Consider the following 13,506-nt stretch of genomic DNA (forward strand, 5'->3'; position numbering starts at 1 on the left):
TCCCACAAGGCTCTATTATGGGACCACTACTCTTTACTATTTTCATTATAGGTTCATAGGTTCATACTAGGCTATCTTCCCAAGGGCATTTATAAGCCTAGCCAGAGTTTTGTGGCTTTCGCCACCCTTTTAGTTTGGAGGATACTATGCCTATTATTTTGCTGTGCCTCTGTCAAGCAGTGACACTGAGATAATCCCTGGGGTATATCTGCGATCTCCCATCCATTGGTCAAGATTTCTCTTGAACAAAGCCAGCGAGGTGCTCTGCCTCACATGTACCGGGATTTTGTTCCACAGCATAGGGAGTCTCTGGGTGATGAATCTGTCCCTCCAGCACGTCCTATTAATAACCGTGTCAAGGTTTAAGTCTCCCACCCTTGTAGTTCTGAGGGATCTAGATTTTTTGAGGTGAAGCATGTTCATCAATTCTGGGTTGGACATGGCCTTGTATGTCAGGCACAGGTCACCTCTGAGCAGACGGTAAGTGACTGAGTAGAGCTGAAGTTCCTTCAGTCGGGCAGCATAGGACATATTTTTGAGACCCTTTATCCTTTTGGTGAGGAACTTTTGGGGCCTTTCCAGTTGCTGCAGGTGTCGTGTCAGATACATTCCGAATGGGGAATTGTACTCAATCATTGGCCTGATGAGTGATGAGTACGGGGGACGATGACTTCCCTTGATCTAGATGTGAATCCCTTCATGATCAGGTGGGCAATGTAGAAGGTCTTCCTAACTACTTTGGCAACGTGAGTATCAAATGAAAGGTTACTGTCAACCTGGGTACCCAGATCCCTGATAACCTCTTCTGTGCTTAGTGGGTTGCCACCTATATGGTAGCTAGGGGTAACCTTGTTTTTCCCAAAGAGTATGACTATGCATTTTTTGGCGTTTAACTTTAGGCCATGGTTCTGGCACCAGTTTTCCATTTCTATAAGACCCTTTTGAAGGATATCTGTGTCAGATGTGTTCTCAACTATGGCGCCCAGTTTGCAGTCATCTACAAATTTTGTCAGCCATAATCCTCCTGTGTTTGCTTGTACTTCTGAAAAGTAGATGCCGAACAGGAGAGGGCCCAGGACTGAGCCCTGTGGGACACCACTTGTGACAGGCTTTGAGTCTGACATGGCGCCAGCAACTCTGACCCTGTGGGTTCTGTCACTTAGCCAATTTGCAACCCATCTTGTGACGTATGGGTTTACATTTAAGCTGATGAGTGTTTCAGTGATACCTGAGTGGGGTATTGTGTCGAAAGCCTTTGCAGGTCGACGTAGGCTGTGTGGACTGCCTTTCCCTCATCAATGGCCTTGGTGACTGTTTCGAAAAAGTCCACCAGGTTTAAAAGGCATGATCTGCCCTTGACAAAGCCAAACTGGGTCAGATCCAAAGTCTGCAAGTCTCCTATGTCTTTATTTATGAGTTCCATTATGATCCTCTCCATAGCTTTGCAGATCAAGCTTGTCAAGCTGATGGGACGGTAATTTCCCGGGTCGGTGGAGGCACCTCCTTTGTGAAGTGGGACCACAGTTGCCGTACGCCACTCCTTAGGCACGTATCCTGAGGTGAGGCTAAGATTAAACTGCTGCCCTAACTGCAGGTTTAATTCCTCATTGAGTTTGTGGAGCACACATCCGGGGACACCATCTGGTCCCATGGATGCTGTGTTTTTTGCCTTTGAGAGAGCAGTTCTCACCTGAGCGTTAGAGATGTTTGGGGGGCTATAATTCTCTGGTATAGATATCTAACCTTTTGGGGGGGAGGGGGGGAGAAGTTTTCACTGAACCTGTCAGCCAGTATGTTGGCAATGTCTGTAGGTTCAGTAATTTTTACATCATTTTGAACTAATTCTGAGCATATCTGGGAGTTTCCTCCCAGGTTTCTAACATAGCTAAAGAAGGCTTTATGATTGTCCTTTGAGTCCTTAGCGACTTTTCTCTCAAAATTTGCCTTGGATGATTTTATGAGAGATCTTAATTTTTTACTTATAATGATCAAGGGTGTTTTCCCTTTTAAGGATTTTGCTCTATCTTGTAGTAGCTTCCTCCTTTTGTTGTAGAGCTTGTTTATGGCTGGGGTCCACCAAACTGGACGCTTGCCTTTGGTACAAAGGGTCTTTGTTTTGTTTGGGATTGCCTGATCCATGCAGTCCTGTAGGTGCTGGTAGAAGGCATTTGTAAGTGATTCAGCGGCTAGAGTAATGTTTTCCGCAGTCTCGGGGACCTTAAAAGAGACCACACTAGCTTTTAGAAGTGTGAAGTCGGCTTTTGAGAAGTTCTTCACTGTGGTCTTTTTTATCTTAGGTGGGGGCGGGATGTGGACTTCCAGTGAGATTAGTTTATGGTCTGATCTCACCAGTGAAGGGTATACTTCCGGTGTTGAACATTGTGACCCCATGTTCGTGATGATGAGATCTAGTATGTTATCTCCTCTTGTGGGAATGGTGACTAGCTGTTCCATGGCATTTGAGTTTATGAACTCTAGGAACCTTTGGGCTAGAGTGTTGGGGCTTGAGTAGTGATCCCAGTCTATATTCGGGTAGTTGAAATCACCTAGTATGATGGTGTTTGGAGATACATTTATCCCCTCCAATGTTTTCAGGAAAGCCATGTGAGGTTCCTGAGATTGAGAGGGTGGCCTGTAACATGCTACAAATTGCAGAGCAGTCTTGCCTATGGTTAATTGCACCTGGATGGTCTCCGATGCATAGTGCATTGCCACCAACCTTGAGGTGTGGGTGTTCTTGATGAATATAGACACCCCCCCTCCTTTCTTGGTGTTGTCCAGATTTTGGGGCTGGAACGCATGATATGAGGTAAAGCCTGATAGTGCCGGGGTGCTCTCGGGAGCCTTGAACCAGGTTTCAGTTACAGCACAGACATCGATGTTCTCCATACTGAGAAGGGCCTCGAGTGCGTGCATCTTGAGGTTTAGACTTCTGGCATTGAGCAGCATTACCCTTAGTTTTTTTCCTTTTTTGTGTTCTAGGGTGGTAGGTTTAGAATTTGAGCCTTGCCTAAAAAGGCACTATGGGGTGGCAAGAGCCTTTGCCAATATCCGGAAGCCCAGGGGTGACAGGTGCAAGCCATCCCTTGTGAAGCAGCGTGGCTTGTCCAGCATGTCATCCCAGGCAGACAGACATTGGATCCCCTTTGAATGACACCAGAGTTTAAGCCAATTATTAAAGCTGATCATCTTGTCTCTGTATTGTGGCATCATTCTTGGTGAAGGTAGGATACTGCTCAAGGTCAGGGTCATACCTGCCTGGGCTACATAATCAGAGAGCTCCTCTATGTCTCTTTTCATGTAGTCCAAGGAGGTACGTCTAAGGTTGTTCACACCAGCGTGGACAATGACAGAGTCGTACTTGTACCTGCTGTTGAGAGACCTGAGTGCTTGCGTTATGTGGCAGATTCTAGCGCCTGACAGGCAGCTTACTGTGACCTTTTCCTTGTTCAATCTGGTGAGCAGGACGTCAGTGTGTCTGACTATGGAGTCACCAATGACGAGTGTGTCTGGCATTGTGTTTGGCCTTAAGGGCTGTGACTGTTTGGCATACTGACTATGTGGTCTATGTGTTTCATGTGTTGTGTCCTGAGGTGTCAGTTGTTTGGGTGTCTGCTTTGGTGGCCTCTGCTGTTTTGGTAGATTTTTGATCAGAGCCTCCGAATATGTCTTTGTGTATTTATGTGTATGATTTGAAGTTGTGATAGTACTATGTGAGACTGGGTTTGTGGTGTGTGTGGTTACCTTCTCCTCCTGTCTGGTCTTACCAGTCCTATGTTGAGAGAGCTCAGCCTCCAGTTTGGCTATATAGTTGCATCTCTCACATGTATTTGTGTTTTGTGGGAGAAGGAGAGGGTTGTCCGTGTACATGAGACAATTGTAACATTGCCTCAATATTCCCAGATTCACCAGCTGAGCAGGAGAGGACACTAGCAACTGATCCCTCGACATGCTAGAAGGAATAGACAAGGACTTTAAAAGACTCTGGGGGATGTGGGTGATCGAATGGGGTTTTTGGCTGGTGGGGTACTATGTAAAATAAAAGTGCTATATCAAGTAAAAAAGTACTTTAGGAGCAAGTGCTAGGCTTTACAGATAGAGAATATTCTACTTAGGAATCAAGTAGAGCTGAGCTTTTTAGATATAGAATACGCTGGTTAGATCAGCAGTACAGTTCAGGGAAGGCTGTTTTAAGGGAAAATTTGAAGAGTGGACTTTAGGTAGCCCGAATAGTTTAACCTTGATTAACCGCCGCTACTCTTGTGTGCTCCTGTGGCAACTCCGCACTAAATCGAGCTAAAGCGTGCTTTATAGCAGGGGGTTGGAAAAAACAGGAAATGACCCAAAATGGCCACTGAATTACCAGTTGCTGTCTCTAACCACTCCTCTGAGGACAAACAGGCAGCTCAGTACTCCCCTCTGCCCATTGAGTTTTTGGTAGGTCTGGCCATCTGTTTGGTTTTGGTATGGTGTGAAAGTGGAATTTGTAACCTCTTAAAACTACATCCAGAACCCACTTGTCTTGGGTTATGTAAGTCCAATTTCGGTGAAAAAGAGAAAGTTTTCCTCCCAGAGAAGCTTCCAGGAGAGAGGTTCCTGGAGCCATGCAGGAGTCGTCATTGAGCCTGTTTCCTATAAGGTTGAGACCTATCTTCTCCACCCCTGGGGGTGGAAGCACTCCACTGTCTAGGTCTATAAGAGGTCTGTGCTTGGGCCCTCCCTCTGGGGCACCTATATCTACCCCTCTGAGGGCTGTTCGAGTTGGGAAAGGACAAATTTTTAGCTGGCCAATTTCTGCTAAATCTAGGAGGCTGAATTTGTAAGAAATCCTTAACAGTTTGCATGGATTTTGCCTTATCCTCCATTTTCTTTATAACCTCTTCAGCCTTAGACCCAAACAAAACATTATGTTGAACAGGAACATTCAGTAATTTTGCTTTCACTTGATCAGGCAAATTTTGTTCCTTTAACCAAGCATGCCTTCTAATGACCGTGCCAGTGGCAGCCGCTCTGCAAGAGGCCTCCAAAGCATCAAAACCACAGTGTAAAGTATGTTTCCCCACCTGCTCAGTAGCATGCATCAAATCTTGTAATTCTTTATTGTCTGCACATGCAGAAATGGTACACAGTTTTTGTTTCAAAACAGACAAAAGGTATTGCTGATATTTCAACATATGAAATTGACAATTTAAAGCCCTAATAGATAAAGTAGCAGAAGTGTACACTTTTTTGCCCCATCTCTCCAAAGCTCTAGAATCCTTATCGGACAGAATAGGGTTCTTAGCAGTAGCGGCCTTAACACCCTTAGGACCCTGAGAAATGATTTCTGGATCAGCAGTAGGATTTTTAAATAGAAACTGGTGGGAGTCAGGGACTCTGTAATATCTATCGGGCTTAGCAGGGGCTGGAGGAAAGGAGTCAAGAGTTAAATTAGACTCAGAAAAGACATCATCCACAATATCCAAAATAGGAGGAATAGCCAGGGGTCTGTGTTGGGGAAGAAGAAGGAAATCCCTAAGCCTTCTCTTAGATTCAGTGTACTCCTGTCCTTCCCAGTGAAAATGTTCCCTCATGTCATGTACAGTTTCCCCAAAAGAATAATCCTCAGGAGGAGAAGCTGAAGGAATGGATTCCTCAGCATCACAATCCTCATAAGGAGGGAAAGTATAATCCTGTTCAGAGGAAGACATTGAAGAGATAGATGCCTTATCAGAGGATTCATCATCCAATTCTTGTCTTGGCCTTTTGTCTGGAGGGGGATGTGAACCCCTAATCATAGTTAGCAAGTCCTCCACCATTTTAAGCATTTGTATTTGAGATTTAGGTCCCGGATCAGAGGAGGCCTGGGCTTGAGTCTTTGTTTTAGAAGGAGTCTTTGCCTTTGTCTTTGCCTTTACCTGAAGCTGCATAGGCCTGAAAACCCCCTCGGAAGACGGTACCTGCAAAGCAGCTCTGGACCCATCCGAAGGAGCATTATCCGAAGGTCCTGCACCTGGAGTATTCAAAGGCCTAGTTGGCTCCTCGTGGGAGTCCGTTTTGGCAAGCAGTTCTGTAATGGCTGACAACAGGGGCTGTGAAAGCACCTCACTGACGACGGCCGAACCGGCAGCTGGCTCTGATTGCAAATTGTCGTCTGATTTGGACCTCGGAGGCCTATCCTTATCCTTGCGCCTTTTATGAACTCCGGTAGTTGGAAGCATGTCCGATGACATGTTATAATTAAATTGCCTCCCAAAGTAATGAAAGGCAAAATCGTATCTCCGTTTAATAGTACGCTGATTAAATCTAGCACAAAACCGACAACTGGCTACGTCATGGTCAGGGCCTAGACAAGGAATACAGTAAGAGTGAAAATCCTTATGAGGTATTTGCTTTCCACATGAAATACAATTATTAACTTTTTCTGACATCGGTCTGGAACAAGAAAAAAGTTTCCCCAACGGGGTACTTAGCTTTGAAAAGAAGAATGTCTTCGGTATGAAGCACCAAAAATAACAGGAGTCAGCCGACCGGCAATTTGGAACTGCTTTCACCGTGTGGCAAGAAAGATTGGTGAACATGGCATCGGCTGGGAGCTTTGTACCCCTGGCGCACTGACGTCAGGGAGGGTGAGCACACAGCCGACGCTGGACCCAGACTTTGGGATTCTGGCCGACCGAGGGCTGCCTGCTTGCAGGGAGAACCCTACAGTGATGACTGCAACAGTGAAACATGATGAACATCTTCAAACTAATACCCAAAAAGTATTTACCTTAGTTGAAAACTGGTTCCATCAATGTTGTCTCCTCCTTAACCCCCCCTCAAAAAAACTACTATTGCTCACCCTCACTCAAAAGTCCCCTGCTATTAACTTCACAGTTATATCTAATAATGGTACTGAAATAGCTCCTGACATGACCACCAAACTTTTAGGTGTAACAATTGACCAGAATCTCAACTTTGACTCACATATTAACCAATCCATTAAATCAGTTAATAGAAAACTTGGTTTCCTTTAGAGACTTAGCTTCAGCTAGGACTAATATTGCCCAAACTCACTTAATCTCCACCCTTCTCTATGCCTCCCCAATTTTTACAAACCTCTCCAAAAGCAATATCAATAAATTGGCAACATCTTATAACAACATAGCCAGATTTGTCGCTGGAGCCCCATTTAGAACCCATCACTGCCAAAATCTTAAACTACTAGGATGGTTGGAATTGCAAAGTCAGCTTCATATCCAGCAACTTACTATCATTCAAAAGATCATGCATCATCCCACAAATACTCCCATACTCTGTAACCTTGTCAGCCCATATGAAAACCTTACAACCCTACGATCAGCCAATAAGGTACTAGTATCCATCTTAAAATCCAACAACAAATCTGGGGATTGCCTGTTTACTAACTCTGTTGGTAACACTTGGAAATACTTCCAAGTGTACTAACATCCCTTTCATCCACCCCACTTTTCAAGAAGCAACTAAGAATCTTCTTAAAATCACAATGGCTATGCCCTTGCACCAGTCCAGACTGATACTATCTCCTCTTGCCTGACCTCCGTTAATGTCTATTATACCTACTTCCTGTTACTTTGTTTTATCTCTATGTGCTCTACAGAAGAAACATTCTTCCCATGGAACCAATATATTAATAAACCTCCTGTTGCTTTGTTCCTTCTCTATGTGTTCTACTGAAAAAGTACACTTCCTACAGAATGTATATATGTATATATATATATATATATATATATATATATATATATATATATATATATATATATATATATATATATATATATATATATATATAGATATAGATATATATATAATAAATAAATAACATTTTTGTATTCTTCAGTATCTTTCTATTAGAATTACTAATCATTTCCTGTTTAAGTTCTCTCATTGTACTCTGCAATTGGATCTGTTTATAAAATGCTTTTACCTATGTCTGACAATAAGTGTATTTGTAAAATGTTATGATTTAATTGCTATGTAATTGTTGAAATTGCTTTGGAGCTTTTCTCTCCAGGCCTCTGCTGAAAATGGACATATATCCAGTTGGACTATCACGGTCAACAAATGTAAAATAAAAAAATAAATAAAAAAATTAATAAATAAATATTTTCCACCTGAAGTTTATGGCACTTAAGAAGGGTCTTTCGGGGGGCATGGCTAGGATGTAGACTGGTTGGCAGCATCTTTTCTCAGCTCTGCACTCAAAAGATATTTCTGACAGGAATTTTTAAAAACTAGATATTGTAGACAAACCTATTTTGTTGAATTACTTCTACTAATATCACTAGAAGTCTACAGTGCAAAAAAATTGGCTTTAAACATTATTTTTCCTGTCAAAAACAAGAAGGAATGTATCTGAATCTACTGAAAATGAGCTTTTCTAAGCATACCACATAGGACCAGATGATGAAAAAGGAGATACAGTCTTTATTAAATGCTATACAAGACTTGTCAGTGAAATTTGACAAAATGAATACCAAACTGGACACTGGAACTGAGATCTACAAAACAAATACAGCAACTACAAGAAATAATGACACAACAGAAGTCTCAAATAGCTGACATAGAGAGATCCCTAAATGATACTGAGGGCAGACTCTCAGAACAAGATCTTCAGCTACATTTTTTATCACAACAAAATGCTTCATTACAAAATAAAATAGAGGATCTAGAGAACATGTCCAGATGAAATAACCTTTGCATCTATGGGCTACCAGAGAAAACAGAGGGAGATAACATGGTGACTTTCCTTACTACCTGGTTACCAGAAGTTTTAAAATTGCCTGAAGCTCTTTCTTATGGAATTGAAAGAGCCCACAGATCCTTAAGAGCTGCTTCATCAACCATCAAATCAAAAAATCACCCAAGATCAATAATAGTAAAGTTTTTTTCATCACAGGACAAGGAACTTATTTTAAAAACAGCATGGTCAACTTCTCCAGTTAAATACAAAGACAACATAATCAGATTTGATCATGATTATTCTGCTGGAGTTATAACTGCAAGAAAAGAATGTATCCCTCTGATAAAGGAATTGAAAAAAAGACAACTTAAAGTCCACTTGCTGTTCCCTGCAAGAATAAAAATATTTTTTACTGAAGGTCCTAAAACTTTTGACACTCTGCAAGCAACAGTTTCTTATCTTTCAGCTAATAAAACCTTGGATAATGTGGAAGAAATGGATTTCTCTCAATTTGGGGTTAAGCATCACTTAGAAAAAAATGAATGGAGCACTACTGACAAGAAGAAGAAGAAACGATAAAAGACATATGAAAAACACAAACATTATTGTCTTCTATTTGCTCTATAAGGCAAAAAAGTTATTTGAAAGCATTCATGCTTTACACATGTGTCAGTCTTTGAAACAATATAAATGCAAGATAAGCAGGACATTTTATAACTAAAGGAAACAACCTTAAAGAAATCAAGGTAACATATCTTTCTCTATTACAGTGTAAATACTTACAGTCATGATTTTTCTAACTCTAAATGATGTTTAGATAGTTCATTTATAAAGGACCTGCCTTTTACTGCTAGTATAGAATATGATGTATTTACACTGACATATTAATGTGGTGTGTTTAAATGAGCATGATTCCTTTTTATATTATTTACACTAAGCTGCATGAAATATCTAAACTGATGTATTTAATACACATAATAATATATAAAAACTGATAGTAATAACTGTCAAAAAGTGCCTTGAAAAGTAATTATCTATTCTTTGATGCTAAAAGTGCCTTTTTGACTAACAAACAACTGTTTGGCTTGTATATCTGCCCTTAATGTTAAGAAAACTAATAGAAGTTTAATGAGCTGGTGTTCAGTTTAAAAAAGCCCTAAAAACTTTACTTACTTTGTTTTTGTCTTCCCGCCATGGTCACGAGCTGGGAACTCTTATTTTACCACCCCTGAATGAAGGTTCTTCAGTTAGAATCCATTACAGTGTGTTAAACCTTCTAACAGCACAAAATGAAAGTAAACAGTCATGAGTGATGTCAGCACTAAAACAAGGCAGTATGGGTGTGGTGTCAGCTCCTAAGCTACTTAAAGTAACCAACACACTATTTATGAGATGGCAAAGTGCTTTTACAGTTTTAACAAATATTAAAAGCACACTGAAGTACCTAATGAATTTAGAAGGTATCAACACATACATGACGTTTTATTATATTGTAATATTTGTTATTCATTTTGAATTGTACACATAAACAGCACACAAAGCTTAAAAAGTATATCACTTGGAAGAAACTGTATGAATAGTTAACACATACAGACTTTACTATAATCTTTTCTGATAAGATCACCCACATAAAGTACTATAATTTAACTTAATTTTATAAAAATGTAATATATTTAAGTCCTTGACTGGAACTATATAACATATTTGTAAACACACTGCAGCTAGTGCACTCAACCTTAAGGATAGTAAGTCAATTAAGGTTCATGAATGTAGCTATGTGTTATTAAGCATTTTAAGGGTAAAAAGGAGTTGCTGTTTAATTATCAAGATACTCTGTAAATATTAAATTGTTCAAGTAGTACAATCATTAAGCAGTAATGAGCAAGAAAAATCTCAGACTTGCTTATGATATTGTTATATATATATATATATATATATATATATATATATATATATATATATATAGGAAATAACTGCTGAATTATAAGTATGCTTTTATTAAAGGCAAGTTATATTAATAAAGAATAATCCACGACCTTGAAGAAAGGAACCAGAACTCTGCTAAAGTCCACAAGGCTGTATTTTTATTTCTGAAGTGTTCCAAAAGTCACAGATAAAATCACACTGAAGTATTCCAAAAGTCACAGATAAAATCACACAAGCGCTTTCACTCAGGCAGTCCTGAGCTTTATCAAGTGAAAACAAAATGCAGTATGCAGTAACCTCCATTAAATAGCCTAGCAATTATACAATTAATTAATTAGTAAGTCTAGTACTAAGGTGTGGTGCTTTGGAGTTGGATGTTAAAAAAGTTAGTCATTATACCAACTCAAAAAATGAAATGTTTGCAACAACAACTGCACTTAAATAAAAATGACTAACCATAAAAAACATTTTAAAATACCAGTTTCCTAGGTTTCAGAACATAAAAGTCTGAAGTCTGGTTGGGGTTGTAGATTGTTAAGGAATATGCTTAAAGATGTGTTTGGATTGTCAGTGAATTGTTAAAAAATTTTTCCTTTTTATTATTACTTTGCACTGATAAAGACATGCAATAAAATGTGCGTGAGATATTTTTGATGCCCATCCATATACCATTTCATATAGAATTTGATTTATTAGTCAGAATCCTAAAACCGTGGATGTTCAGTAATTTAATATGCTGTGTGGGGATGCTGTAGTATGAAGGGGTCAAGTATGAGAGTTATAACCTAGCCCTCCTAAGCTTGAGGACCGGTTTAATGCTGATCATCCCATTCAGACCTGGTGGCTTCCTGCATTCAGTCTCAACTGCCATAATAGTTCACGGTAGCCCAAGGTGGATTCCCAGTCACCACCTCTTGCATCTGGCTCAACCTGTTCCAGAACTAGAAACTGAATTTTGGGATCTGGGCAGGAGAGTGAGTGTTTATAGAAGGCATTGGTTTCCTTCTTCCTGGTCATGTCATAAAGATGCTCGTAGATACGTTTCCTTAATTCCCTCTCAGTTTTGCCCACATAGAAACTTTGACAGTTGGTGCACATCCCCAAGTATACGACCCCTCTAGAGGCACAGGTGTAAAATCCAGTGGGGTGTATCTTGTAGTTCCTAGACGGGAGGTATGGTGCTGTTTCTTTAGATATGGCATGACATTGGGCACAGGCACCACATCTGAAAGTGCCCAGCCTTGGTTGTTTTAACTTCAGCTTTTTGCTTTGATTTCTTTCAAATAATTCCTTTAGATTGGCCCCTCTTTTACGAACAAAACTGGGTTTAGGTGGTATATAGTCTTTTAGTTCTTCAAAGAGGGTTAAAACCGGCCAGTGATGTAAGATTGTTTCTTCCAATTCATAGGAATTTGATGAGTATGTGTGTGCAAAACTGTTAGTGTGAACAGCATCCTTGTTTTGTGTATTGTTGGTCACTGGTACAACCCCCCCCCCTAGTATTGGTTTGTAGAGGGAATGTCGTGCAGATTTTACCTCTGCTGCTAGAGTTAGAAATAGTTCCAGAGGGTAACCTCTCTCCAAAAAGTTTTTCAAAATTCCACCTCAGAATCAAAATCTTTCTCCGTACTGCATATTCTACTTGCTCTGATGAGCTGCCCTTAATGATCCCCTCTTTTGATATGGTGGGTGGGCACTTTCAAGTGTAGCAAGGAGTTAGAAAATGTTGCCTTGCGATGTAGTTTGGAATGGAAAGTTTTCTGATTGTAGTCCTTGTAAAGAGTGATGTCCAGATAATGAAGTTCGTGCTGATCCACTGTGTGTGTGAATTGTAGGAAATTCGTTGTTGAATTGATGTGTATAAGAAATTCAGATAGGTTCCCTTCAGAGCCAGACCATAAAATACAGATGTCATCCAAATAGCGTCTGTAGAACAGAATGTGATCTTTCCATGGGGGTATTAGAACGAATGTATGCTCCCACATGTGCAGTATTACATTTGCATAGAAGGATGCACAAGATGCCCCCATGGCAACCCCCTTGCGTTGCCGGTATAATTCACCATTAAAAAAGATGAAGTTGTTGGACAAAACCATCTCCATCATTTCGGTAAGCAAGTTGGACATTTTGTTGCTAAGGGTTGTCTTCTGGCCTAGAAATTGGGCAAACCATTCCAAACCTATTTGATGAGGGATGCTGGAAAACAGATCTTTGATGTCCACTGTGACCATTAAGGTGTCTGGGGAGTAGCAAGAGGTGGGAATGTCCCGGAGGAAGTGCCAAGAATCCTTGCAAACGTGGGACAATAAAGGCGTGTATTCTTTAGTCATGTAATCAATAAATTTTCCCAGGGGCTCAGTCACTCCACCTGCTCCTGATACAATCGGCCGGAATTGTAGTGGATTTATTCCTTTATGGGTTTTAGGTATCCCAAAGATGACTGGTATTCTGGGCTTTTCCACATGTAAGTAGTTATAGACCTTTTCATTGATGGCCTGTTGTAATAGAAGGTCAGTAAGATAGTACTTAATCTCAGCAAAGGCTATATTGATCTCGTTTCGTGAAACCGTCTCGTATTGTTCGTCATTCTGCAACATAGTGTGCATGTGGGCTTCGTAGTCCTCTGAGAACATAAGGACAATTCCCGCTCCTTTATCACGTTTCAGGACCCTGATTTTTCTTCATGCAAGTGTTCAATAAAATTCATTTCTTGTTCAGAAAAATTTGGATGAAGTAGAATTTCTTGATTATTATATACTTTCCTGAAGTCATTCTCCACTAACTTTTCAAAGAAGAGAATTATTGGGTGTAGTGGGGGTTAAAGAGACTTGTCTGCGTTGGGCCTGCTGCATTAAGTGTTTGCCCTTTAAAAATCAAATTTAAATTTAAAGCTCTGG

This window comes from Protopterus annectens, chromosome 11.part0, assembly GCF_019279795.1.
Source record: "Protopterus annectens isolate FY-2018-M chromosome 11.part0, PAN1.0, whole genome shotgun sequence".
NCBI lineage: Eukaryota > Metazoa > Chordata > Ceratodontiformes > Protopteridae > Protopterus > Protopterus annectens.